This window comes from Microtus oregoni, unplaced genomic scaffold (genome assembly GCF_018167655.1).
Source record: "Microtus oregoni isolate MIOR12 unplaced genomic scaffold, Mior012 000072F_ref0000427, whole genome shotgun sequence".
In the NCBI taxonomy this organism is placed as follows: Eukaryota; Metazoa; Chordata; class Mammalia; order Rodentia; family Cricetidae; genus Microtus; species Microtus oregoni.
In genome coordinates this window covers 209685-235800 of record NW_024543979.1, presented here as the reverse complement: position 1 = coordinate 235800, position 26116 = coordinate 209685, and the positions used below count along the sequence as shown (strand labels likewise).

General features: G+C 40.5%; 1 protein-coding gene across 1 annotated transcript in view; it reads left to right on the top strand.

The window, feature by feature from the left end:
- The window catches only part of LOC121440960 (ras-GEF domain-containing family member 1B), a 336592-nt gene that overhangs the window by 199320 nt on the left and 111156 nt on the right, over positions 1–26116 (top strand). The gene's annotated exons all lie outside the window — the stretch shown is intronic.

The window sequence follows — 26116 nt, the reverse complement described above, 5'->3', positions numbered from 1 at the left end:
AGCACAGAGCTGCTTACAGATGAGTTATGTTTAGGTTTTTCAGGAAAAAGAAAAAAGCTAGATTAGCTGTTAGGAGAAAGGAATGAGAAAGATACAGATGCCAGAGGTGAGTGTGGGTCCAAGAAGGCAGGTGACAAAATACAAAAATATTAACTCTGATAAATGCACGAAAGAAAGAAAAGTGTGGGGATGTATGTGTATAATTTGAGTGAGGTGCGGTGGTGCATATCTGTAACCCCAGTATTTGGGATCCTGGGGCAGGAGGAGCAGGAGTTTTAGGCAAGCCTGGGACACATGTACAGATTATATCTCAAATCAGGAAGAAGAGAAAGAAGAGAAGGAACAGGAGAAAGAAGAAGAGGGGAACAGTTTTTAAATTTGGATTTGAGTTTTTAGGCAGTAAGGAGCTATTGATGCTTCTTGAGTGTTTTCTGGGTGTTTGTGTTTTGTTTTAAACGATTAAAATTGTTGCAAGACTAGCCTCACATTAACCCGAAGGGGGCATGCTTGGAGGTGGAAAAACCATTCCCAATAAGCCATCCAGTCTATTTTTATTAATCAAACCAAAGGTCTAATGACCTAAAAATTACCCAGCCAAGAAGTTTCATTTCTGCAACTGTAAGGAACCCAAGACACAGGCATTTGGAAAGAGGTGGCCATGCTCTTTTCCTTGAAGAGAAACAGGAAATGTAATGCCTTCGGCTCAAATGTGAGTCATTATATCATGTGTGCAGACTTTTCAAGGTTATTCCCCTCAATGGCAAAATGATGGTTTGCAGACTTGGACAGCTGACATTTTCATGATGTTTAAAGTGGACCAATTCAATTAAATCCTGAGTGATTACAAAAGTCAGCCTCGGTGTGGATGGTTGACTTTTTAGAGAGGCACAGAAGCCGCCCAGCTTCTCAGACACCCTTCACTCTGAGCCCTGTGTGCTGTCTCCACAAGAGGAAGTCTGTCTTCAGTCTCTGTCCCTTCACAGAATGTACATAGAATGCCAAGGAAAGTTGGGAAATCACTGAATGGTTAGCTGGAAAATGGTAGAAAGCCATTGCACTAGCGGATATAGTTAATAATCACCAATAACTGTTAAAACTATTGGCACAGAGCAGGTGGTAGAACCAGATTTGACTAATAAAAATACTTTCAAGAACTCCTTTTAAAAAATGACTGGGCATGATACTAGTTACAAATATAGATATTTATAAAGAAGATCCAATTTTATATGCATACTCATTCAAGCTGATAGGAAAAATGCTGAAAACAACAGCTAAAAATATAAATATTTAATTCAAAAGGGCAAATGTGAAATATTTAAAATATTCTTTCAGAAATAGTCAGAGAAAGCTAGGTGAACTATCTTAAACTCCGAAATCGAACTGTGCTCTCAAATGCACAGGCCTTTTATGCTCTGGAAGATAGTTATTTTCTGTGATCAGTAGAAAAATCTTTTTAAATAGTGTCGACCTTTGAATTAAATACCAACAAAGTGCCTTGTGGCATACAGTAAGGATTATTTTTGGAAAGAGTTCCCAACACTTCTCCAGGCTGCTACAGTCGCGGTGAAGAATCTGCCGAGGCTGAAGGAGGGTGTCAGTTGAACTCAGGGAGTGTGGGTGTTTCCAGGGTGTTGACAGTGTCCTTAATCTGGTTGATAGCCATATGGCTGTCCCATTATAACCACTTCTTAGGGCTTATAAATTTTATTCCCTTTATGGTAAATACACTTTATGTGGAGAAAAATGTTGGTTTAAAAAACAAAAGAAAAGACAAAAACAGAAACCTCCAAAGTGTGGTGGCGTGTCCATCTTGAGTTGCTTTGTGGTGGCTGGCCTTGGCTCCAGAGTGATGAGAGAGGTCACTGTGATTTACCATGGAGTCTTCAGGGAGACTTGTTGGGAGCAGTGAGAACCCAAATCCTGATCTGAGTGCCTACAGCTGCTCTGAGCACGAGACCTTCAGGAGTTTCTAATGGCAGGAGAGTGGTTTCTGGTGGGTTTGGCTGGGGCGTGGCTATCTCTATATAATCTGCCCCTGAACACAATAAAGGGGGCATTCTTGGGGAATTCAAGGATGACCAGTGTCGCTGTCTTTCTTTGTGTGTTTATGTATTTTAACTTCCAGCCCCCTTGCCCGAACTCGCGAACTGGGTAATAGCGCACCGAGTGCAGACATGGGGGCGCGGTGCGCAGCAGAGACTGACCCTCATTTGAGGCACATAGAGAAACAGATGGAAAATTATTCTGAAACACAGCTAGGTTGCACATATTGTAAAATTTTAGGTTCTTAACTTTTGCCATCTATTTCTAGGAATAAGGAAGTCATAACCGAAACACATGCTGTCCTGCATATAAGTGTTTTTATATTTATTTCAGCATTATTTATAATGGCAGGGACTAGAAGCGATTAAAAAAAAAAAACCTGTCCAGAATAGGCTACTTTGAAAATAATTCAAGCCAGGAGTAGGTTGAGGGGTCATAAGAGAAACTTTATAAGTGAAGACCTCAAATCATGTTTGCTGCTGGGGTTCCCCATCTGTGGCATTGGCTGTTGGGGAAGTGCTTTATTCTAGAACAATCCAAAGAGCAGAATATCCACGGCAAGTCCAGGACTCCCCCTTAAGGTTCTTTTTTTTTTTTTGCTTTCTGAAGTCCCATCCAAACTGGAGGGATATTTTTAATAGCAAAAAAAAAAAAAAAAAAAAACAACAACAACAAAAAAAAAAACAATAACAAAAAAACCAAAAGAACCCAAAAAACCCTGCAAAAAGATAGCTGTGTCCGAACTTTCTACTACTAGGCTAGCTCCCATATGCCTGGTAGGAGTGAAGAGGAGTTATTCTTAATTATTCCCATCTTCCTACCTAATGAGGGTGGAGCCCGGAATAGAGGGATGCGTGGTTTGCTTCAGCTCCTATCTTAAGAACTTATCCAATCTTGTGCTCCACTGTTAACTTCCAGCTTGTGGTCCTGGCTACAGTGTGCCCAGAAAGCTTGTATCTTACACAGCCACAGTGTTCCAGATAAAGTCCTGTTGTTAGTACCAACTGCGTCATGTTGTTAAGTAAAGGTAAATGCCTCAAATGTCAATGAATTCTCTCTCTCTCTCTCTCTCTCTCTCTCTCTCTCTCTCTCTCTCTGAGAAAGGTCTCACTATGTAGACCTTCTTTGCCTAAAACTCACTGCCTACTCCAAGCTGGCCTCAAACTCAGAGATCCACGTGCCTTTGCCTCTGGACTGCTGGGATAAAAGGCAAGAGGCATGACACCTACTTCTAATCGTTATCGTTTGTAGCAAATACCTTTTCCTGAACCCACACAACCCGCCTCAAATTCTATAGTTCCTTGTCCCCACTTCTTTCCCTGATCCCCGCCCCACACACTTCATTAAATCACTTAGAACTAGAGTATTTTATTTTCCTTGTTTATTTGTTTGTTTTTGTTTTGTTTTGAAACAGGGTACCTCTACACAGCCCTGGCTGCCTGCGAATTCAACATGTAGACCAGATTGGCGTTGAGTTCCTAGAGATGCACCTGCCTCTGCCTCCCAAGTGCTGGGATTAAAGGTGTGTGTCACTATGCCTGACCAAGAGTATTCTATTTTCAAGAAAAATCTCTCTGTCTCTTTAAGAATACAAGAATTTTTCTTTAGGTTTTACCTGTGAGCTTAAAATGGTTACTGACAAATAGGGGTAAGTCGTGGTTATTTGCAATCAAATTTGGAATTTTTTTGGTTTATAAAAGAATTAGTCTTAGTCTGATTATGAAAGTAATAGCCTCATTCTTCCTCATTGAAAATCTTAGGGACACTCAAGAAGGAAATAAAAATTTCCACAAAAATAACCACGGTGACTATTATGACATACTTCTTCCTTCTTATGTATACATCTGTGTTACATAACATATTTTTCAACATGTGCCGTTTCCTTCCCAGTGTGTGTCCCCTTCACATTACAGTGTGAGTATTTAAAAATGTCATTCAATGGATTTCAAAATAATGTTTTAATTGCTAGTGTGTGAACATATTGCTATAGCTTAGTAATGTTTAACAGTAATTGATTCTGGACATTTTTCCGTTTCTAACTTTCATCCTTATAGATAGTGCTAAAGATAAGCCGTGAAATACTTGTTCATAGATAGAGCTGTGTGTTTGTGTGACTACCTCCAGAGTAAGTGGCGAAGGGAGCATACAAAGCCTAAATTCTATTTCAGAAAGATTGTTCTATCTGTATGCTTCCTAGCAATGTGTAAGGATGCCAACCTGCTGGAATCACCAGCAGCACCAACTATCACCATTTTGATTTTCTCCCCGTGGCTTTATTTGTATTATGTGCTCACCAGTTGCACTGATTTTTTTTTTTTTCTTGTTTGCCTATTGAGTTCTTTTTGTCTGTCTGCTCCTCTCTTGTATTTGTTTATATCCTTGGCCCATTTTTCTATTTGAATCCCAACAACTCTGTGTTAAACCTTTCCTTAGAAATGTACAGCACCACAGGAGGAATCTAAATCTCGTGTTTAGCTGTTGGGTCGTACAATCCCTCCCTTTCCCCTCTCCCGTTTTCCTTGTTTTTCTTTTTGTATTGCCACCCTCCCTCTCCCTCCCTCTCTGTGTATTGTTTGGCCATGTCTGTGTCACACTGTACATGTGGAGGTTAGAGATGACTGTACAGCATTGTGTTTTCCACCCTACCCTGTGGTTCTATGGTTCTGGGGCTTGAATAATAAATAATAACAGTAAATACAATACTGTCACATTTTTTTTTCTATTGGCCATTGGTTTTTTAAGGCTTTCGTAGAACTTTGTAAAGCTCCATGACTAAACAGTGCTTTGTACATGGAACAGGGATCTTCAGAGGGTTGAGGTCATCTGGGGGGGGGGGTGCGTAGGAAATTCTGGGCCATCCTGGACTACATAATGAGACTCTCAGGAAGAATGGAATGAAGGAAGGAAGGAAGGAAGGAAGGAAGAGAATGAAGGAAGAAGAATAACATAAATGTTTCTAACATGGCCCAAAAGATTAATTAGTTGAGATTTTAAAAATAGATTCTCTTTTATATTAATTGACATCAGAATTTGCATTGTAAGCAGCAGGTATAACAACTTAAAAAACTTAGATTTATAAGTAGACCCCTTATAGTTGGGAAAGCTGTTTTCTTTAAGCACACACAATGTGTAACATTAGATGCAGCACAGCGAGGCCTGAGTACCCAGTGAAGCAGGCTGCTCCTCTCAGCGCTGGCCGGAAGTTGTCTGTGTCCTGTCACCGATGGCATTACAACTCTGTTCGCCATCTAAATAAGTGTCCACATGTGTCTATCTCTGCCTCTCCTGGTGAACTGGAGAGAGGGATGTGTGCTTGTGTGTGTTCATTGAGGTCACCCAATGCTATCATCTTTCTCTTCTTCGGTGGCTTCTGTGTGTTGGTGGTTTCCTTTAACCCTTAACAACCATAGGATTAATGACTTCTGATGTCTAAGACAGAGTGAAGCTCTAGATCAATTTTACTAACACCATCATCAGTAAGTTAGTTTCTTCCCTGTTAATATATAGAATAGCAGTTTTTAAATATTTATTTTTCAATTGGGATACCATACTAAATTTTTTAAAAAATCAATTCCAATATTTATTCCCCCTAGGATTTTCTAGCAGAAGTGCACATTCTCTATAATTGAAAGTGAAAGATAGACAATAAACGTCTTATATTTTGGTTGGAAGATTATCAAGGAAAACTTTTATGAAGCAGAATTGGATATTTTATTAAAGACATTTGAGACACTCAGAAGAATGTAAGACATACCCACCTGTGAGTATGGGTAAAGGGAGAGTCACCAAAGGAAATCTTACAACAGAGAGAAGCAATGGCTAGCCCATAACTAACTATGGAACGCATGAGTTCTATTGACCTTTGTCTGTGGAGGCCACTATCTACACATACAAAACATCTCCTAGTCTCATTATCATTAACACAGAATATACATCTTATCAGACTAAATGTCTCCTACATCAAAAATACACTATTATAGATGAAGAAGCTACAAATCCAGTGATGAGGATCTTGTATGACATTTGAGCCCAAGTCTGTGATCTTCCCATTTGTCTGTTCACTTTATCTTGTTGCCTACCGGACCAGCAAGCCAAAGTAAGACTTTTGTGACTAGCTTGACCCTTTAGAGAACACTCTATGCACCTTGCACTCTTTCAGAATTAAATTTTGAGTTATGTAGATCCACGATGCTTTTCTTCTTCCAGGCTGGGGATTTAACCCAGGCCCTCGAACATGCTAGGCAAATACTGTACCAAGGAACTACATCCCTGAGCTCATGATTGCTCTTGAATGATTCCAAGTAAATACTAAAACCTGAAATCCTTCCCTCGTAGGCTGTTTAGCTACTTCACGGTGCCAATCATTCGTTCTCAGGGAAGTCAGAAAGCAATGCACAGGAAGAAAGACTGTCGTCCTCATGTGGAGGGCCCTGGAGCCTTGGGTAAAATCACGGTCTCTATCTGAATTTGCTAGTCTGTGCTGGTGGGGCTGTGAGGGAATGTGTGGGCTCAGAGGTGTGGAGGAAGACAGAACAGGAAGACAAATGGTTTTATTATGCTGGGACCACTGGGACCGCTGGACCGCAGTCAAGTGACCGTGTAGATACATTTTGCAACAGAGAAGGTTGCAAAGGTTGCAAACTTTCTTTCCCAGCATTTGATATTGTACTTTTGAAACAGAACAGAACCAAGATTCTTCACAGCTTGCTTAGGGTGTTACTGAGGGTTGGTGTCAAGCTGACTTGGTACAGATTCTGCTGTTCTTAGAAATGACACTTAGGACAGATTTTTTTTTTTTTAATTTGCTCAGGCTTTCTGTTAGAAAGAAAATGGAGATGTTGGATACAGTACATGTGTTATTCCTGGGGTCCTAACCTGGCCACCATATTTCTCAGCGACTTTTTATCCCAGATCATCTTGTCCCTGGGACAACGATCAGGTTAGAGTGGGGTTATGTTGGCCCTAGTGTGAATTATAATACATGCGAGAACTGGATAATACCGTTTGATAAAAATAGTGGGCAGTTAGGAAAACAGTACTCGAGGAAAATTTTTCTATTTAAGTTGGATTTTTTCCATACTAAATTGATCTGTGTGTGTGTGTGTGTGTGTGTTGCTACTTCTTTTTAAAAAATTTTTTAAATTTATTTTATGTGTGTGAAGGTGTCAGATCCCCTGGAACAGACAGTTGTAAACTGCCATATGGATGCAGGGAATTGAACTAGGGATCTCTGGAAAAACAGTAGATGCTCTTAACTGCTGAGCTATCTCTCCAGCCCCAAGTGTGTTGCTACTTCTAATAGGAGAAATTATCCTTAAAAATTATATTTTTTAAAAGAAAAATTATTTAGGCTACTGCAGCTCTTACATTTCTTAGTACCTACAGAATAACTTTAATATTTATGGTAAACAACTGTATCATGTCTTATGATCTTTAAGCACTAGGTGCATACTGTAAAAAAGATTTAACCGTCCACAAGTATGGGTTTATGGTATATGGGACTGTAACAGTTGACAGAAATGCTGACATTTAAATTTGAGAGGGTTAAGTCTTTTTTGGCAGCCAATAGCATTGGCCAGTTCAGATGGAAGAGCTTTTAAGTATGTGTGTATCAGAAGTCTGTTGACAATGGAAGCATAGAAATCAATGGTAGATAGGCCTCTTGCAAATTTAATCTGGAAATTTCTGGAGCATAGGGATCCTCTTTTGGGCTCCTGGATTTTCCTCTGGAATCTTTCCCTGAGTTTCTGCTCCACCCGCTTTCTCTACCACTGTGAGCTCTTCTTGTGAAGCCGATTTTGCCACCTTCTGTCTTCCTCCTACCTGTGATCTGCTTTTCTTGGGCTTCTAGTACATCTTCCATCTGTCCACGTCAGCCGCATTGCTGGTTGATTCCAGCTTTCGTCCCCTAGTTCTAAATTCCTAAACTGCTGGGCTCAGTTCAGCTTTTTGAGTCAGTTCACAAGTTGCAGGCTCTCCACTAGCTTAAGAGTGAGCTGCTCCAGAAACCCGTGGCCAGAGAGAGAGGTCAGGAAGGCCCAGGGTATGCGTCTATGTACAAAGAACCGGAAGTGTGTCTAGTACGTAAACACTGTGTGGAAATGGGGATGAATAGAAATGATTAGAAAACTAAGTCAAAATATTAGCTGCAGTTGATATTATAAAAATTTATTTTATTTCATCACGGTGGTTTGAATAGGAATGTCCCTGTAATCTCATAGATTTCAATGTTTGGTTACCTGGGAGTAGTGATATTAGAGGGTATGGTCTTGTTGGAGTAGCTGTGACCTGGCTAGAGGAAGTGTGTCACTGGGGGTGGGCTTTGAGATTTCAAATGCTTAAGCCAGACCCAGTGTCTCTCTCTTCCTGCTGCCTGCTGATTCAGATGCAGAACCCTCAGCTCCACTTACAGCACCATGTCTGCCCATGTGCCACCATGTTGATAATGGACTAAACCTCTGAACCTGTAAGCCAGCCCCAATTAAATGTTTTCCTTTGAAGAGTTACCTTGTTCAGGATTTCTCTTCATAACAATGGAACATTGGTTTTATTATTATGATTTTTTTCCTTCAATAGATACATTTTAAAATGACTACTTATTTATTTATTTTGTGCATGTGTGTGTGTGTGTGTGTGTAGGGGTATGTGCACACGAGGCTTGGCACTAGATCCTCCCAGAGCTGAAGTCGTAGGTCATATGATGAAGTCATATGATCCTACATAGTTTCTAGGAACCAAACTCAGGTCCTCTACAAGAGCAGTATATGCTCTTTTCTTTCTTCTTTCTTTTTGTTATTTTAAATTTTTTATTCATTTTACCAGTCACAGTTCACGCTCCTTCCCCTCCTCCCATTTCCCCTACCTCCCCCCAACCCACCTCATCCACTCCTCCCAAAAAGTAAGGCCTCCCATGGGGAGTCCACAAAGCCTGGCACATTACCTTGAGGTAGGACCCCCCCCCCCAAATGCATCAAGTCTGAGCAAGGCATCCCACCATAGGGAATGGGCTCCAAAAAATAAAGCTCGTACACTAGGGATAGATCCTGGAGCCCCTCAAACAGACCAAGCTATACAACTGTCGCCTACATGCAGAGGTCTTGACGAGATCAGGGATACAACAAACATACCTAATCATAATAAAGGCAATTTAGAGCAAGTTGACAGTCAACATCAAATTAAAGGGAGATAAATTCAAAGCAATTCCACTAAAATCAGGAATAAGACAAAGCTGTCCACTCTCTTCATATCTATTCAATATATGACTTGAAGTTCTAGTTAGAACAATAAGATTTAAAAAAAAAAAAGGAGATCAAGGGGATACAAATTGGAAAGGAAGAAGTCAGACTTTCACTATTTGCAGATGATATGAAGGTACACATAACTGATCCCAAAATTTCTACCAGGGAGCTCCTAAAGCTGATAAACAACTTAAGTAATGTAGCTGGATAAAGATAAACTTAAAAAAAAAAATCAGTAGCCTTCCTATCTACAAATGATAAATGGGCCCAGAAAGAAATCAGTAACAATACTGATACAATAGTCACAAATACTATATAATATCTTGGGGTAACTCTAATCAAACAAGTGAAAGACTTGTATGATAAGAACTTTAAGTATTTAAAGAAAGAAATTGAAAAGGATATCAGAAAATGGGAACATCTCTCATGCTCTTGGATAGGTAGGATCAACATAGTAAAAATGGCAGTCTTACCAAAAGCAATCTACAGATTCGATGCATTCCCATCAAAATCCCAATACAATTCTTTACAGGCCTCAAAAGAACAATACTCAACTACATATAGAAAAACAAACAAACAAAAAAAACAGGATAACTAAAACAATCCTGAACAATTAAGGATCTTCTGGAAACATCACCATCCCTGACGTCAAGCTCTACTTTAAAGTTATAGTAATAAAAAATAGTTTGGTATATTGGCATAAAAACAGACACATGGACCAATGGAACTGAATTGAAGACCCTGACATTAATCTTCACAACTATGAACACCTGACTTTTGACAAAGAAGCTAAAACTATACAATGGAAAGAAGAAAGCATCTTCAACAAATGGTACCAGCATAACTGAATGTCCACGTGTAGAAGTTTGCAAATAGATCCTTATCTATCACCTTGTGAAAAACTCAAGTCCAAGTAGATCAAAGACCTCAACATAAATCCATTTATACTGAACTTGATACAAGTGAGAATGGAAAGTAGCCTTGAATACATTGGCAGAGGAGACCACTTCCTAAATATAACCCCAGTAGCACAGACACTGAGAGCAACAATCAATTCATGGGACCTCCTGAAACTGAGAAGCTTCTGCAAGGCAAAGGACATGGCTGTATATATTCTTAACCACTAGACAATCTCTTCAGTCTAATGTGGACACATAGTTTATAATCAAAAGCATAATGTACTTGAAAAATGTTTGCTTGCTTGTTTGGTTTAAAGAATGGCAATGTATCTCAAAACTTGCCTAGACTGCATCAAACATGAGGTTGATCCCCCATACTAATAGAGAAAATAGTGATTGTATTTCAACCAAATGACCTTGTAATTCAGTACCAATTTGATTTATAAAGTTTGATGCTGGCTCAACTTCAGAGTAAGATGGTGGCCATAATGCTTCTTCCCCTGGCTCTTGTTTCAGAACAATTGCAGCCTTCAGGGATGGTACCTTACCTGAACCACATAAATAAAGGCCTCCGATTGCAAGCCAGAGCCTGTTGATTGCAGGGCTTGAAATGTTCAATCTAACTGCAAATTCCTGCAAAGCCTTCAGACTCCAGAACTTGTTAAAATCATACCCTGTTGTCTTGACATAGACCCCAATTCCCCAGGTTCCAGTAAACCATCATTTTGCTAAGAATTACATTTTGTGAAGGGATTTTGCTTACACACTGAAGATTGTCGGCTCCATTTGGATTTATAGTAGAGATGCCAAGGAATATGGGCTCTCCAGACCTGGAGTCAAGTCTCATTCAATCTTGCTGTTTGTCTCTACAAAGAAGCTTTTGCTTCTTTCCTTCTGCTGTGTTTGCTCTTGGTGGATAAACATGATCTTAAGAAGAGAAGAATTTTTTTAGGTTAAAGTCAAGTTGATGATGGGAGGAACAGAAAATCAGATCTACCCTATGGAAGATAAGGAAAGACATCTTCGAAGACTGAAATTTCATTCAAACACGGGGCTTCAAACTGAAATGAAAGTCTCCCCTGCCCCAGGCAGGGAAAAAATACCCTGTATACTTTGAATCCAGCCTTGCTTAACCTGGAGGAAATGAAAGGGGATGGGGGGAGGTTAGTCATTTGCAGGAGTGGAAGCACACACAGATCCAGCGCACTTGCAATATGTAAACTTCTGTGCATGGAGCCTCTTGGAAGCTACAAACTGGACTCCAACAAAAATCCTATGACTTGATCTCAAGGCTCATTCCGTATTTATTTTACTATTGAAGAACAGCTGCTAATCTTGCGTGCCATTCAGTCTTTCAAAATGCCTCCTCTCTTCGCGAGAACTTAAAATGTCATCCCAAAACTGAGATGAAAATTCTAAATATAAACACAGGGGACATGCAATCCTTCTACCTCAGTCTGCCAAGTGGAGGGATTATAGGTGTGCACCACCTGGGTCGGTCAACTGCAGCACATCCCTATAGTTCCCTACACTTGTGGAGATGCCATGAGACCTTAAAATACTTACCTATCTGTGGGAAACATGGAACACCTGCCACCTGCTAGGCAGGCACTGTCTCGGGTCCCCCCCCCCAAAAAAAAAACATTAAAGATATAATTCAGTTATATATTCAGAGTTATATATTCTTAAGGCTAGAATGAACTTAAATCTTCATTTCATATTCCCCATTTTCTAAAGATGCTTTGATATCTTGATAAAAGTCAAGTATATGTTTGAGCTGCCTCTAATGTTCTAGTAACTTTCACATGAAACTCTTTCATGTTGTTAGCTAAGAACAAAATGGTTTATCACATTCTTTTTAAGGGTAATAGAAACAAACAAGTGTGTGTGTGTGTGTGTGTGTGTGTGTGTGTGTGTGTGTGTGTGGTGAGTTAGAAGCGTCTTCCTTTATGCTTTGTATACCTAGAGGGGTTATTCAGCACCTATTCCTTTATCTCATTGGCTGAGCTGATGAAATTGAAGTTCTGAAGAAGTCTGAGATAATTACAGGCCATTTGATCTAGACCGTCTCACAGTTAATGCCTGAGCAGATGCTGGCCTGCATTAAGCACAATGATTTAAAAGAAAATTAGTTAATCGAGAGGTTAAGTTTTCAGAAAGCATCAGGGGTACATAACCGGCTCTTGGGGCTTCTGCTCTTACATGAAGCAACTGACTAATTAGGTTCTGGCGCTGACTTCTCTTTGCCGTCTATGAAATTAGCTGCTCTCCTGGAATTTTTCTTTAACAAATTACAACACGTTGTTACCAACACAATAAAAAAATAAATTTTTTTATTTAAAAAAATAAATTTTTTTATTTAAAAAAATAAATTTTTTTATTTAAAAAAATAAATTTTTTTATTTAAAAAAATAAATTTTTTTATTTAAAAAAATAAATTTTTTTATTTAAAAAAATAAATTTTTTTATTTAAAAAAATAAATTTTTTTATTTAAAAAAATAAATTTTTTTATTTAAAAAAATAAATTTTTTTATTTAAAAAAATAAATTTTTTTATTTAAAAAAATAAATTTTTTTATTTAAAAAAATAAATTAAGAAGCAACCGCGAAAGTTACACTCTGCTTGTTAAATGTTCCACGATGCCATCTGTGTGTGTGTGTGTGTGTGTGTGTGTGTGTGTGTGTGTATGGGTGTGTGTGTGTGAAGGTACCTGGGTAGAGCTGGGGGTGGAATAGCCATTTTCAGAGATAAAATGTGATTCCTTCTCAAAAGAAAGAAACACGGATTAATTCCTCCACCCCGGCCCATGGAGCACAGCCAAGTTTCTCGGGAAGTCAGCCGCATCTTCCCCATTGTTGTTGAGAGTGGACTGTCTGAAGAATCTGTGTTCTGAGAAATCCCTGAGTAAGAGGATTATCTTATCCAGACTGGATAGGAGTTCCAGTTTAGCCAGAGCTACATAGTAAAACCCTACCTCAAATATATCCAAGAATAATAGCAAACCCCTGAAGAGTCTTAGCTGAAACAAGAAGATCTGCAGAAATGAGTCTCCAAGACTGGCTCTTCCTTTAGAGTGAACTGAAGCATACCCAGTATTAGTACCTTCTCAGACTTCCCCATTTCAGAGCCCTTGTTTAACCAGACAGTGTGCCGTCACCTGTCTCTGGGTCACCCATTTCTGAAAGTCAGCTAAGAGAACCATGAACCCCATTGCCAGGACCACCAAACACAGCTTATCTATGTAGTAGATTATGATCTTAAGTCATGGATGGAGCAAGCAACAGTGATGCTATGTCCTATCACAATGAAGGACATCTCAAATACCTATAAGATCGGTACAGTTGCCTGGATACAGGTTCTTAGTCACTTCTATGGCTTGACCATTGCCACACTTTGAGATTTTTCTCGTTGTTTTCCTCACGATAAGACATCAGTTATATTAAAACTTTTCCTTTTGTTAGTAGTTTTTAGATGTCCTTTACGTAGTGTGTCCAAAATCAAATATGCACGCATGAGGAAAAATGCCCTCCCACAGCCAGCACGATAAATGTGTTGCTCATAAATGGTGAGCTGTGGAATGTGTGCATGTTTGAGCATCTCTGCTGTTCTCGTCTTTGCTTGGCATGGATCCCTCCATGCACTGAAACATGAAATGTGCATTCTCATTAAAGTGATGTTATGATTAAGGGCGTCCGATCATCAGAAGGTAGCCTGGAGCCAGCACATGATAAACCGAGAGTCAGCTTTACAAAGTGTTCAGAACATCAGTATTGAATGGATTAGCTCCCCCAGCATCAATAACCTCCAACAATAGGCACCTGCTTGCAATACCTAATGATAAATCTAGGTAGAACATTAATAATGAACAACCTTTAAAACACCAGCCAATTGATGACAGATAATTAACTATGGTGTTACCTCTAAGATGCTCAAACATGCACACAGTCCACCCTAGAACTCCATGTATGAGGAACACATTTATTGTGCTGCCTGGGGGAGGCTCTTTTTCCTCATGCATGCATATTTGATTTTGGCCACACTACGTGAAGGACATCTAAAAACTAATGAAAGGAAAGTTTTAATAACTGATGTCTTATCATGAGGAACACAACTTGAGAAAAGTCTCTAAGTGCAGGGATGAAGATCACAGACTGTCCTGCCCAAATTCTTTTTCTCTTTCTCTGAATCCCTAAATGCAGGTCAGCTGAGGCCTTCATCTACGTAAGGAAGCTATTGACACCGAGTGCTGGTTGGTGTTTGCGTTTCACAGGTCTTCATCCGTGCTGTCAACAAATACTTAAGTAGTCATGATAAGAGACGGGAACAAGAGGTTTGCAGCTTTTTAATTTTATTGAAGCTAGAACACTTAAACACACAGAGAAAATAAAACATCAAGAAACAGTAGCTTAAGGATATTTATTATGGAGGTTTCTTTTAGCAAAAGACCAAAGGGAAATCTATGTGTTGAAGATGGGCCTGTTGAAACGTGTTGTAGAGCCGTTTTCAAAATGCAGTCTTTAGACCCCTTGGGTTGACTGAAAGATCAAAGGCAAACCGCACATCTTAGGAACTGGTTATTTGCCAGACATACAAAAATTCATGAAGTAAATTGTATCACTTCTAGAAAAAAACCATACAATGGGCCATGTTTATTGACAATGGCAAAAACTGAGCTTTCAAGAGAAAATTAGAGTTTTGGAAACCTTGCATTTGACCCATGAACATTACGAGACTCTCTCTGAAAACTTTGGGGAAATACTGATGGTGATACGTGAATGTAATTTTATGTTACAACATAATAAAATTCATCAGCATTTAGGAACTGTGCCTAACATGAACTTATGTTCAGAATGAGTAACAAAAATCAGGCATGGTCAAATGATCTGCTCAGAGATGTAAGATGGAACAGCAGATTGTGCCTTAATGTGATAAGGTGTAGTAATAAGGGCGGTGGGGTTGCATCCCCAGCACCCCGGCTGCCTGGCTAGTTTATGCCCGAAATAACAACACACAAACTGTATTCATTTAATCACTGCTTGGCCCTTTAGCTCTAGCCCTTACTGGCTAATTCTGATATCCCGATCAACCCATCTCTAATAATCTGTGCGGGAAGATTCTAGCCTACGTCCATCTTGGGTCGGAGCTTCATTGTGTGTGTCTGCCCAGGAGCAGGGAGCATGGCGTCTCTGCTGAGGCGTCTGCTCCCAAGAGGAGAGCTGTCGAGTCTGAGCTCACTTCCTCTTCCTCCCAGCATTCTGTTCTGTTTACTCCTCCCACCTATGTTTTAACCTATGAGGGCCAGCCAAGCAGTTTCTTTATTTTTTTTAATCAACGACCTTCCTCCATCAATAAGGCAGAAGTTTACCGATATATTTTCAGATTCTCTATTGGAACTAAACTTAGGAAATTACTAATATATTGAGTTTTAGTCTGGCCAGAGAATATTAACCATAAAGATCCAGAAAGGTCTTTTGTTGTTGTTTTGCTGTTTTTTTGTTGTTTTCAAGACAGGGTTTCTTTGTGAAGCCCTGGCTGTCCTGGAACTCCTCTAGACCAGACTGGCCGCGAACTCGGGATCTCCCTGCCTCTACTTGTGAGTGCTGGGACTGAAGGCGTGCACCACCACTGCCTGGCTGTGTTATTACAACACTCCTCCCTTACCAGCAACAGATCTGCATGCCAGCAGATTTTCTTTGTATAATTTACTAAAACAATATTTGTGACAGATTGAATGCAGAAGCAAATACAAGAGTTCTAGCATTTTTAATTAGGCCAAAAATCAAAGAGATTTATAAATTTTATAAAGCAATGTCACTTTTCTTTACTGGGTTGTTTTATCATGGGAAATGTGATTAGTTTTAATTTTCATAAAATACTTTTGTTAATTTAAGATATAATTATGCATTACTTCATTAAAATACTTATAAAATTTATCAAGATTAGTTTCTAATAATTTGGCATTTATATTGATATATAAATAAGAGCTCTCTAAAGTCTTGGTCAATTTTAAGTTTTTATGTATTATTGTGTGTATGAGTGTGTGTGCACTTGAATGTGTCTGTATGGACCATTGATATGTATGAGTTTGTGTGCACTTGTATGTGTCTGTATGGACCATGGATGTGTGGGTGCCCATGTACCAGGGCATGCATATGGAGATCTTCCATTAAGGGCTCTGGGGATGAAATTTAGGCCTTTAGGCTTAAATGGTAAACCTTTACCCCTGAGCTATCTTGCTGGCCCTCTTCAGTAATTTTAATATTATCAAGTTTCTAAAGACTAAAATGCCCCAGAGTAACTCAAATACAGTATATTACTAGAACAGAGTTCTACGGCTGCGGAGGAAACTAAAGCAGGTGTATCAGTGCTTAGCAGGAGTTATCTATACTATATATTGTTAGGTGAATGGACCAGGTTTCATTATAATGTGTACAGTGTGTTCTCCTGTGCATACAACGGAGAGGATAAGAATATCAAAATAGCTACATATATGAAATACACATATATAGCCATTATGAACAATGCATTATACATAAATGTATAGGTACATGATGAATAAAGGTGATTGCATCTAAGAAAATAGTCAAGAATTGGGTAGATTACAGAATAACCTTCTGTGCTGTATCTTTATGTATTTTAATTTTTCTACAATGGACTTAGGCTATTATGAAAACTATGTAATAACTTTAGTTTAGTGTTTTGTTTGTTTGTTTTGAGACAGGCTCTCACTGTGTAGCTCTGTCTGTCCTAGTACTCACTATGTTGACCAGGCTGTCCTCAAACTGACAGAGATCCTCCTGCCTCTGCATCTGGAGTGCTGGAATTAAAGGTGTGACCTGCTAGGCCCCGTCTTAAATATTCCATAATTTTAAAAAGCAAAAATCACACAAAGAAATTATAAACTACCCCATATTAAGTGAACATTTGAAATAGAACAGACCCTCAGAATAACAAGGCTGAGCTTCCCAACTTTGGCTTCTTATCAGTTAAAAGCCCCGTCTCTTCTTGAGTGCAGTATCATATTTAAACCCCAGGCTCAGCTGAGTACTTTTTGTCCTGTTTCCTATCCTTTTGCAAACATTTAGCAAGTATTGAGCAATCTTACTGGCAGCGATTATTTTTGTTCAAGTGAAAGGGACAAAGCTTCACAGGCAGGACAACGCCATGTCTCCTCCCTCCTTATTGCATTTTGTTCTGGAAGAAAAGAAAGATAAACAGAACATGAAGGACAGGAGAGCTAAGGATCATGAACAGAGAGTACCAGAAAGAGCATGAGAAAAGATTCAAATGGGAGCATGACGGGAGGAGTGTTGGGGAGGGGTGGATGGGAAAGGGGGAGAACGTGGGAAAGACACTGGGGTAGAGGAATTGGTACAGGCTCTGAGAGGATGCTAAGGATGGATGAAAAGGGAAAAGAAAACTAGAAGCTGGAACAAGTAGAAATGGGCTAGAAGCAAAATCCAGCTGCTCTGGGGAGAAACTGTGTCCTCAGGAAGTCACCGTGGGATTGCTGACTTTGGCTCCAAGGGAGACGGGAATCTGGCAACAAAAGTTCTGTAAAGTTCAGGAATTGAGTGGGACGTGACACATTGGCTAGAAGATATCGTGAATGTTTTGACTGTGATGAGACGTTTTACATGGGTAGACCTTTTCTCGGTAGTTCACGGGTATCAATGACAGTTGGTCTTCACTTTCTGTACACATCTTCCGCCCAGAAATCAGAGAGCATAGAATTCTCAGGGGCGAGCGAGGGGCAGAACTGGAGAAAGAACTTTCTCCGATCCCTTTTCCAGTGAGGAGGAGAAAGGGACATTGAAAGAGCCCTTTATCTCTTGGCCCTGCAGCTGGAGACAGCGCGTCTGCCTCTCCAGCTGAGCATCGGCCCAGTCACTTCTGACCCAGACAGTCCTTGACAAGAGGCACCCCACCCACCGGACGGTGGCCAAGTAGCTGCAGGAGGCAGGAGTAGGACGCCCTCCAGACTCACTGGGGAAATGGAAACTTTGAGGGCAGAGCAGAGCATGGCTGGTGTTAGCAAAAGCGAAACTCACAGGAAAAAACCGGAGCTGCAAATCGGAGGCACAGCGTGAGAAGAGGAGCAAGCCCCCCCCCCCCCCCCACCCCAGGCCAGCAGCCCAGAGTACACCCAGCTGGATCTTGACTTCGGAATTCTCTCATAACTCATTTTGAGGAATGCAGTTTATCCCGTGATGACAGAAAATTTGGGGATTCTTGTGTTAGCAGTTTGTAAATGTCGTTAGCATCCCCTGAATGGAGAGCCACCCCCAAATTTTATGTTTCCGCTTGGACTGTGGTAATCAGGTGATGCCTAACCACAGATCCGCTGGTGCCACACAAAGGGCACCTCCGTGTCACGTGAGGCAGCCACGGAGTTGCCTCTCCAGGGGTAATTTCCTGACTTGCTAGTGTGAGACACTGATTAACCTGCAGTGGATAATGTGACCGACATCCCTAGAAAACAAAGATGGGACGGTTTTAGTAATAATCTTGTCGTTAGCTGCCGTTATCTTCCCTCCGTATGGTCTCAGTCTGTGGAGGGGCTGTTAATGGACTGGCCCTGACATTGCTTCACTACCTGCAGAACATAAATTGTTCTCAAATGATGAGAAAAAGGAAGAAATGGCTAAACATAGCAAAATTAACTTACCTTTTGAAGTGCTGGATTATTTTTAGTGTTTTATGTAAATAGCATAATACATCCTTTGATTTATTTTTTAAAAAGTATACTTGGATTTTAGCTTTGCCTTTCTTTCGCTACTCAGCGTTGACTCTTGTTCAAACTGAGATTGTCCTCTGCACATCTGTAGTGATAGTCTGGGTCCTTCTGAAGGATGTGAGCTAGCCTGCATATGTGAGCCCTTCCTTCATGACCTAGGCACTTAAAGCAGCGGTTCTCAACCTTCCTAATGCTGTAGCCCTTTAATACAGTTCTTCATGTTGTGGTGACCCCCAACCCTAAAATTATTTCATTGCTGCTTCATAACTGTAGTTTTGTTACGGTTATGAACTGTAATGTAAATATCTATGTTTTCTTATGGTCTTAAATGAACACTGAAAAGGGGTTATTTAGTGCCCCACCCTCCCCAAAAGGGGCTGTGACCCACATGTTGAGAACCACTGGCTTAAGGGCTTTTCTCATGACTTTTATTTTGTGTTGTTCTGTTCCCTTTCTTGTTGCCATGTTCTTGGCAGTTGCTGCATCCCCTACATTCTCCTTCCCATTTATAATCTCTAATCTACTGAGGGTTTGGTGGTAAATAGCTGTGCACACAAAGCCATGGGCAAGGCAGCAGGAACCAATTCTGATCCAATAGAAGAGAAAGACACCTAACTTCAGCCTTCGGGGCTGTGAGTCTGGAGACCCGAACTTCAGCTATTGGGCCTATCAGTCTGGGTTCTTGTGTGTGGACTCTTCAGGTTCAGCCGGATGCTAAAAGCTGATTTGGTTTTATTTATATTCTTATCTCTGATCTAGGTGCATTCGGGAATAATGAAATACTTCAGCATAAATTGAGGAAGTCCGGGACAATGATGACTTCATCAACACAAAATTGGTAGCAAAAATAGTTACAGAAAGGAAGGGTAGATTTTCCCTCCCACATCAAAACACATTTATGACTTCTAAAAATTTTAATTTTATGTTTATCTTACACATTTATTTTGACAGAGTGCCTAACTTTGTAGTGCCTATGCTGACCTTGAATTTATGATCCCCTTGCCTCTACTTCTCAAGTACTGGGATTAAAGGTGTGAGACATTACCTATTTTACAATTTTTTTAAAAACAATAAAGACAACTAAAAGTAATCTCAAAAACATTATCCAAGAGTTCTATTGTAAATATTATTATCTTTTAAAGCCCTTATATTTATGGGGCTGGCAAACTGGTTCAGTGGTTGAGAGCACTGGTTGCTCTTTCAGAGGACCCAGGTTCAATTCCCAGCACCCACATGGCAGCTCAAGACTGTAGGTAACTCCAGTTCTAGTTCCAGGGGATCTGATACCTTCATACAGACATGCATACAAGCAACACACCAATGCACATAAAATTAAATAAATTGTAAAAAATAGAGATAAAACCCCAGATTTATTTGACTTCAGTTTTGACATACTCTAAAAAATGCTTATTTCTGTTTTTTTAGGGATTTTGTTTCATAGAGATCCGTAACCTCACTTAATATGCCATAAATATTTCTTGCCCTGCTATCCAGTCTTTATTTATAGTTCAGTTATTACATAATGCAATGAATGAATGAAGTGTTAGTCTTTATTCGTACCAGTATATCTCTGTGTTTTACTTATTTTCATGAACTTTTGTATTTCAAACAAAATAGTTCTTTCTTCAGAATGTTGAAAAACATTTTTTTTCTGAACATTTTGTTAGTTTTAACCATACTATCAAGAGAAAGTTATTTTTTTAGTAAAACATATTTTACCAAGATATGAACTGAGAAAACAGATCTCATTTGCATGGAAATCGTCTTGACAGCAAACCGGGGAAATACTTATCAAAGACAGCTGACGGTGTTTGGCTCACTCAGATGTCAAAAGCTTTTTTCCTCCTTTTGCTCTACTGTGTATTGAAAACTACATTCCTTTTCTTATTCAAAATAGTGACTTTTTTGAAAAAAAAAAGGCTACTGATTTTCTTAATCATCTGTATTTCCCAATTCAGATAAAATAAAATTAGTAAAATCCTTAGTCTCCGAGTAAAGGAGTGGAAACACCATTGGACCAGGTGTATTGTTTCATAATCTCCCCTAACGGACAACGGTGTCACCTTTCAGTGCCCAAATGAATTACTTGAATGTCCAGGAAGACGGAAATCTGTTTGGCATCGATCTTCTTCACAAATATATTTGAGAAAAATAAGTTTTTACTCCCCTGCAAGAGACACACAGCAAGGACAATCCAATTTAAACATTTAAAAATCCAATTGTATCCTTTGCCAAATTTATTGTTATTTAATAGCCTAAATGTGCACCATACATTTCTGCCAAGGGGGACAAACAGGTTGATGTTTGGGAACCCAGTTGCAGGTTTAGAATCCCAGAGTATTCCAGCATCCATAGATTCAAGATATCCTCGAGAAAGCCTCTAAATGCAGGAGGTTAAGCTAACGCAATCCAGGGACATGTTAGACATTTCTGCAGGTAACAGGGGGTTTTGATTGCTTTCTTTAAACCTTAGTTCCTTCACTGAAAATATGAAATGGTTAGAGGAAGACATCTCAGAGAGCCATAGGTTGCTGCTACCCCTGGCTGAACTCTGAAAGAGCATAAAATGTTGGGCTAAAGAACTAAGGGATCCGAGTGCCCATTGCGTATGAATCCGACTCCCCAGTCTACAGTGGTTGTGTGTTTGTGTGTGTGTGTGCGATTGTGTGTGTGTGAGGGGGTATTCCTTCTCAATTTCGTGATCACTACCCCTGGTTTTGTTTCCTCCTTTGTAGGAAGCCCCCTTCTCTGACGTACAGGAAGGATGCTCGAAATAGAAGCAAAAGCAGAAACCTCAGGCCATATAGGAAACCGTAAAGGAGCCTGCATGCCTGCAAGATTCTTTACTGTACTGAGTCATGCCGGGGGAAGGTATTTAAGCAATACCCATTTCCTCACATGAGGCCTTCCTTAAGTGAATGCTCTGTCCGTTTAAAACATTCAGGACCAGATTTCAAAGAAAAATTTCCCTGGAAGTTTTCTTTACAAAACAAAAGAGTACAGTCACTGACTTCCAGGAGGTCAACTGGAATTTTTATTATAAATTACCATCCGTTTCTTTATTCAATAAACTAGTCAGGGGACCATCACATGGATGAGTTCTTTGATCTTGACATGTAGTAGAGACGGTTTATTAAGAAAATAAATCTACCAAAGGTTTATTTCTGAGTGGCTACTTCAAACTCACCCACGGTACAAACTGAGCATCCTGTACCAAAGCTGCTTGGCTACAGACACATTTGGGATTTTAAAACCAAAACCCAAAAAACCCTCTTTGTAACAAGGTATCTTAGGGATGGAGCCCGAGTCTGAGCACAGACTTCACGTATGTCTCATACATACCTCATTCTCAGAGCATGAAGGCACTTTTAAACGATATTTTTAGCATGTCTGTTTTGACTGGGACCTATCACATGAGATTAACTGTGGAATTTTCCGTTTATGATATCATTTCTACACTCAAACAGCTTTGTATTTTTAATAATTATACTTTGGGGTTGGGAATGTTAAACTGTCACTTACTTAGGTAAGGGGCACACTGCTCCTGAGGGTCACAGCCAGCGCTCAAGATCCAGCAACTCTACCTGGCTGCTCAGGCACTGAGCTGTGGGAATAGCCACACCTCTGATGCTGAGTCTGGAATAGCATTTCCACGTCTTTCTTTGGTTGTTCGCCACAATGTGCAGTAGAAATACCTTTTAAACCACGAGTCAGGACTATTATAAGAGAATTCATCAATTCGTATGTATGTGTGTAAACAGAGCAAGAAGTCTCAGAATTATATAATCGCCATATTTGATATGGTCTGAGGTTTTCATTTTTGATTGTGTTGCGTTGTTTGTTAAGATAGCATGGTATGAGGCCGGAGGTATAGTTAGGAGTAGAGTGCTCACTTCACATATGTAAGGCCCTGAGTTCAGTCTGCAGCATTGATGTAAAAAAAAGCAGAATAGGAGGTGGGGGGAGAAAAACACTCAATTTCTTACTTCATTGTAAATAAATTTAAAATGGATCAGGGTGGCACACAATTGTAGGCCTAAGAGGCAGGCACAGGTGGATCCTGGGTCTGAACCCAGCATGGGCTACTTAGGGAGACTGTCTCAAAGCAAAAACAAACAAGGAAAAAATTACATTCACTCACTGTATCAACCGCTCAATCCACAAACAGGTTTCGGAATCTAATCTGGGGAACAGTAGCCGAGATTAGTAATAATTATGATGAATCAGTTTGCTGTAGAAGAGCCTGGGATAGATGTGAAAAGACTGCCCGAGGACATTTTGGGTGACAGTTAAAGAAAACGGTCACTGCGGAAACCGTTTGCCATCCACCTGAGCCCCTGGCTTGTCTTCTAGATCCCCTAGCCTGTCTTGGATGGGACCCTTAGGTCCCATCTAGATTGTACCTCCTTATGTTACAGTAGAAGAATCTGATAGCCTGGGTGCAATGTGACTCATCCCGGACACAGGTAGAGGCACTAAAGAAGTTAAAAACAGAGAGATCAAGTGAGACTGGGAAGGGAAAATAGTAGCCAGGGGAATGAAGGTTTGAACCAAAGCCTTTGGTCTGGTAATTTTTCTTCTCAATATAGAACTACTCATATAAAAATGAGGCCAAAAAGCAGGTGAGAGATATTGTCCATCTTTACCTTTGAGTTCAGTGTCTCCATTCTAGGGAGAAGCATAAATTCCTATCTGAAGCGCTTCTTTGCTGGGTGGTGGTGGCACACGCCTTTAATCCCAGCAGTTGGGAGGCAGAGGCAGGTGGATCTCTGTGAGTTCGAGGTCAGCCTAAAATAAAAGAAAGAAAGAAAAGAGACTGCTTCCTGTGTACCCCATTTCCATCACAGTATTTTTCCATTCTCAAGAACTCGGGAGCGAATTTAGCTAACAGCAATTACTTCCTGTCAGGGTCACCTATGGTAATCTGTGTCCCACCCACTTCCTGTAAGGATTACAGTTGTTCTAGCTTTTCACCTACTTAGGGAGTCATATTGTCCTCATTCCCGCTGGTCAGAGTGCCCTGATTTACCGTGTAAGGATTTCTCATGTCTTCCTCTGATGCCAGCCCTCCCTCTTTTAGTGCTGACTGCTGCTTCTCTTTGCCAACTCCCTGTTTAAATCCAGCATTTGCCCTTTCTGTTTAACTCCTTAAATTATCATTGCGTTGTGGCCCGATCACTCTTACAACATAGCTATGTTCTTTTCATTTTAATTCAGCAATTTGCTGGAGAGATGCTTTCTAACTGACCTCAACAGTTACACGATAATACAATATGGGCTTTTAAGGGTGCTTGTCACTCCATCTAAGGCAGTACGGACAGTGCTCAGTCCGACGTATCCCCTGAGTCTTGTGGCTCTTCCCTCTGAGTAACTGAAAGAACTATTCAAGGACACACACACACAGCCACAATACTCACTACAGACACACTCTCACACACTCATAGACACACACTCACACACGTGCATAACTCTCTCCCACATGTCCACACACTGACCACTGGGTTAAAGGAAAGAACACCACGTGAACATCAAAGCTATTACCACTCATTCATGAAGGTCGGTTCCTCATCCTGTGTCAGGAGGAAGGGACAGGGCATTCAGAGGCTGACTGACTGTTTGAACGCTCATTGCATCTTAACAGTTAACAGTTCGCAGTTTTAACCATTATAGGTTATCTAGAGAATCTTGGTCACACACTGGCATCGATTTGAAGCCTCCTCTGCCTTGTCTGACCCTCAAGACCTTCTTACCTGCATTCTTCTTGTCCTTTCTGAGCTGTCTCTTAAGAGGTCCTTCTTGTCCCCCCTCTGTCTGCACTTCTCTGCACTGAGCGGCCTTGGAGCCCAGAGAATCCCTGGCCCATCCTCCCCCTTCTGGTTTGCTCCTGGGCTGCTGCTGATCATATCTCTCCCTGTCTCACAGCCTGGGAAGCACCAGGTACCAAGGAACCTTTCTCTCCTGCAATGGTACAATTACAGTTGGGGTCAGTTCTTACTGTCCCATGAAATACCTATGGGATAAAAAGCCCTATCGTCCCCTGAGGATAAACACATAGAAAAAATTGCTCCTTGTGTGTGCTAGAAGTTGTTCGTAGAGGTGGGTTACCCTTTGGAGTTCACCTTTGCCTGGGGAATAAATCGTCTAAGTTTGTTAGTGGTATGAGGAGAAAATCTCTCCCAAAGGGTCAGAGCCACCTGGCCTTGTGATTCAAAGCCTTGTCAGGTCCCCTGCAAAAGCTGCTGCACTTGAGTGCTGCCGAGGTTTTATGGCTGCTGTCGTATTGCCCAGGTTAAATATGTCACGATTCTTTGTTTCACTCCTTTTTCTTGAATTAGTTTTCGGTATCCTTTCAAATGCACTGTATGTGTATCCTCTGTAATGAACTTCTTCTGATTCTTTATTACTGCAACTCCCCCCCCCCCCAATACTGGGGAGAGGCCCTCTTAAGGAAGGGGAAGGCAACTGAGATCTCCTTTTCATGGCTACTCGTTCGCTTGCATTGAGGTATCCATAACCTGAAAGGCACTCCCATTACTTTGCTGCACACAGGAGGATTTCCTTAGTGACCATTGCTGGAATTTAGGAAGCTCTGCCTGGAAAAAGCAGAATGGGCTCTGGAGACCTGGAAACCTCTGTGGAGTGCTGGTCCTTTGCATAGATGACGCAAGAGGCATCTGACTCACAGGCCTGACTTGTCTCCATTCTCTTTGCCGCCTGAACAAGGTTGAGTGGTTTATTTAGCTCTGTGTCTCAGTTACCACATCTGTGGAATGAACTGTAAAACGCTTGCCTCATAGGGTTCTTGTGGAACATGTTTGTGGAAGACTACATGGAAAGGCTCATGCTACTTCTCATCAGGTACATAGGAAGTGCTTTAGAGTGTTGGCTTTTATTAGCATCGCCTCTTATAATCCGTTTTCTAAAATGACTGAATATTAAGTAATTGTCATTGATATCTCATGTTATTCAAAGATTCACATGTGACAACACAGGCTGGGTTTCTGCACTGCGATTAACATGGTAGAACTGGGGGTTCTTACAGAACCCATTTTATCTTGATGTGCGTTCAGTATCGCCTGCCACCTTGTCCGGATGCAGGCACAGTGTTACTGCAGAGTTACTTCACACATGGATCCAGAGATCCAGTATAGGCATTGAAGGGAGCTCTTGGTGTGGGTCCTTTATGAAGCTTGCTGAG